Source organism: Durio zibethinus, unplaced genomic scaffold (assembly GCF_047325235.1).
Source record: "Durio zibethinus cultivar Kanyao isolate XHJ-2024 unplaced genomic scaffold, ASM4732523v1 HiC_scaffold_3, whole genome shotgun sequence".
Lineage (NCBI taxonomy): Eukaryota > Viridiplantae > Streptophyta > Magnoliopsida > Malvales > Malvaceae > Durio > Durio zibethinus.
Window position 1 is genome coordinate 10,415,283 of NW_028323044.1, and position 4,068 is coordinate 10,419,350.

The following is a 4,068-nucleotide window of genomic DNA, read 5'->3' on the forward strand; positions in this document are numbered from 1 at the left end:
GGTGAAGCTGCATCCCATTGTGCGCCACAGGGGGCTGCACAAAGGCCTAGTCCGGAGGTATGAGGGACCTTTCCGAGTAGTCAAGAGAGTAGGCAAGGTTGCCTACAAGCTGGATATGCCACCCAAGCCGAGGGTACACCCGGTGTTCCATGTGAGCATGCTCAAGCCGTTCCATGAGGATGAGGGAGATCCAGGACGGGCAGAGTCAAAGCGTGCACCGTTGGGAGCAAGGGCCTCATATGAGAAGGAGGTCCACAGCATTATGGCTGACCGGGAAGTGAGACGGAAGAACTATCAACCAAGACATGAGTACTTGGTGCGCTGGAAGGGACTTCCAGACAGTGAGGCGAGCTGGGAACCTGCAGAGGACTTATGGCAGTTCGGGGACCAGATCAGGCAGTACCATGCAGAAGACGCAACGAGGGCGTTGCGCAATCAGGTGGGGGAGAATGTCACGCCCTGGGCGGGCGCGCCAGGCACATCAGCCAGACCAGCAGGCGAGCCAGCAGCTAAGGCCCGCAGACCAGGCGTGCTGGCGGGTATCAGTGCGCAAAGCCTATCAAACGAGCTCCAAACGCCCGCCCATCTTGCAGGCCAACTCATGAGACCAAGGCCTGGCATTTGGGCTGCCCGCACCACATCCAGAAGGGCCCGAGGTGCTGGATACGCAAGGGAAGCTTCTGGAACCAGGCAGGATCAGCATCAGCATCCTGGCAGATTTGGTTGACCCTGAAAATCAGGAACCAGCATCTTGATTAAATGTAATCCCATGATTGTAGCCTTTATTTTAGGGATTTGCCATTAAGTTGTAGCTGGAGCCTCAACTATAAATAGAGGGCTGCTCCACCCTCATTTGTACACCATCAAACACTTCTGTTTCAGTGAATACAAGAGCATTTCCAGAATTCTGTTTTTCTGTCCTGTTTCTCTTTAACTTGCGTAATCAGCCCTTCCCTTTGTTCTAGTGCCCGCACGCTTGTGTTTTAGGCTGACTTAGGCATCAAGGACGAGATTCCAAGCCTAAGGCCGCACGGATTCTGAGTCTAAGGTCGGAGCCCGTGACACGGGCGCTTGCCTCGACCACCATCGGCACACGCTAGGCACTGGTGCGGGCGCTTGCCTCGACCACCATCGGCACACGCTGGGCCCTGGTGCGGGCGCTTGCCCCCAGCACCATCGGCACACGCTGGGCCCTGGTGCGGGCGCTTGCCCCCAGCACCATCGGCACACGCAGGGCCCTGGTGCGGGCGGTTGCCCCGAACACCATCGGCACAAGCCGGCCCTTGGTGCGGGCTCCTGGCTCGACCACCATCGGCACACGCCGGCCCTTGGTGCGGCCGGTTGCCTCGACCACCATCGGCACACGCTCGGCCTTGGTGAGGGCGCTTGCCTCGACCACCATCGGCACACGCTGGGCCCTGGTGCGGGCGCTTGCCTCGACCACCATCGGCACACGCTCGGCCTTGGTGCGGGCGCTTGCCTCGACCACCATCGGCACACGCTGGGCCCTGGTGCGGGCGGTTGCCTCGACCACCATCGGCACACGCTCGGCCTTGGTGAGGGCGCTTGCCTCGACCACCATCGGCACACGCTCGGCCTTGGTGCGGGCGGTTGCCTCGACCACCATCGGCACACGCTGGGCCCTGGTGCTGGCGGTTGCCTCGACCACCATCGGCACACGCTGGGCCCTGGTGCGGGAGCTTGCCTCGAGCGCCATCGGCACACGCTGGGCCCTGGTGCGGCAGGTTGCCTCGAGCACCATCGGCACACGCTGGGCCCTGGTGCGGTCGGTTGCCTCGAGCACCATCGGCACACGCTGGGCGCTGGTGCGGGCGCTTGCCTCGACCAGCATCGGCACACGCTGGGCCCTGGTGCGGCAGGTTGCCTCGATCACCATCGGCACACGCTGGGCCCTGGTGCGACAGGTTGCCTCGAGCACCATCGGCACACTATCGGCCCTGGTGCGGGCGGTTGCCTCGACCACCGTCGGCACACGCTGGGCCCTGGTGCGGGCGCTTGCCTCGAGCACCATCGGCACACGCTGGGCCCTGGTGCGGGCGGTTGCCTCGAGCACCATCGGCACACGCTGGGCCCTGGTGGGTTTAGGCACATCTTCAAATTTCTGCCGTGCCAATGCCATTTTTATGGCTTGTAAATTCATACAATGGTCCCCTAAGCCTTCACGTGAAGTTTCGTTGGAAGATGACTCGTTTTCTATTTTTCATGATTTTCGAAACTTTTTGCGGTTCGGGATTTTTTAAAATTTTTTTATAAGGATTTTTGGCCCCAAATTTTGTAGGCATGATCCTTCTATTTTTGTTGGCATGCACAAAAAAATTCAGCTAAAAACTCGAAGTAGAGAAGATTTTGTGACCGTTTGAAAAAAGTGTCCCCATTTCAGACACTTTAACGGCTACTGGTAGCAAACCTGTAAAATCTCAAATGCTCTTTAAGGGGGTGTGAATTCTCAGAGGTTTGATGAGGGATAGGGGGCCAACACAAGGCCAAGTACCAGCACCCATCGCACATCATGTGCGCACACCCCCCCGGCCCCCCTCCCAGTCGCCGGAACCCCAATGCCGCCGGTCAGGTTCTCCGGCGGTACTCCGGCGATGCTCCGGCGATGCTCCGGCGATGCTGTCCCGAGTGAAAAAAATGCGGCACCAGCACATGCTGGAGCCAAGCATGGGCACCGTGGCTCAAAATCGAACTTCGGCCAAGGCCTCGACCATCAATGGCACATGATGACGCATGGTGATGGCACATGCATCGACCATCATCGGCATAGGCTGCCCTTCGGTACGGGCACTTGCCTCGACCGCCATCGGCACAAGCTGGGCCCTAGTGTGGGTTGTTGCCTCGATCACAATCGGCACATGCTGAGCCTTGGTGCGGGCGGTTGCCTCGAGCACCATCGGCAGACCCTGGGCCCTGGTGCGGCCGGTTGCCCCGATAACCATCGACACACGCTGGGCCCTGGGTCGGGCGCTTGCCCCCAGCACCATCGGCACACGCTGGGCCCTGGTGCGGGCGCTTGCCTCGACCACCATCGGCACACGCTGGGCCCTGGTGCGGGCGCTTGCCCCCAGCACCATCGGCACACGCTGGGCCCTGGTGCGGGCGGTTGCCCCCAGCACCATCGGCACACGCAGGGCCCTGGTGCGGGCGGTTGCCCCGAACACCATCGGCACAAGCCGGCCCTTGGTGCGGGCTCCTGGCTCGACCACCATCGGCACACGCCGGCCCTTGGTGCGGCCGGTTGCCTCGACCACCATCGGCACACGCTCGGCCTTGGTGAGGGCGCTTGCCTCGACCACCATCGGCACACGCTGGGCCCTGGTGCGGGCTTTTGCCTCGACCACCATCGGCACACGCTCGGCCTTGGTGCGGGCGGTTGCCTCGACCACCATCGGCACACGCTGGGCCCTGGTGCTGGCGGTTGCCTCGACCACCATCGGCACACGCTGGGCCCTGGTGCGGGCGGTTGCCTCGAACACCATCGGCACAAGCCGGCCCTCGGTGCGGGCGGTTGCCTCGAGCACCATCGGCACACGCTGGGCCCTGGTGCGGGCGGTTGCCTCGACCACCATCGGCACACGCTGGGCCCTGGTGCGGACGGTTGCCTCGAGCACCATGGGCACACGCTGGCCCTTGGTGCGGGCTCTTGCCTCGACCACCATCAGCAGAAGATGGCCCCTACGTCGAACACCATCGATACATGCCGGGCCTTGGTGTGGGCACATGCCTCGAGCTGGTGCGGGCGGTTGCCTCGACCACCATCGGCTCACGTTGGCCCTTGTTGCGGGCACATGCCTCGACCACCATCGGCACCTGCGCACCCTCGGTGTGGGATTTGCTTGTTTGGAAAAAGTGTCCCCGTTTCAGACATTTTAACGTCTACTGGTAGCATATCTGTAAAATCTCTAATGCTCTTTAGGGGGTGGTGGTCCGGCACCCCCTCTCCCCCCCCCCACGGGGGGAGTAGGTGTGCGCGATGGGCCTCCCATTGCGTGCACCCCGGCCAACGTCCCTCGAACGAAATACAGGGCGTGCATGCCTTCCGGTGAT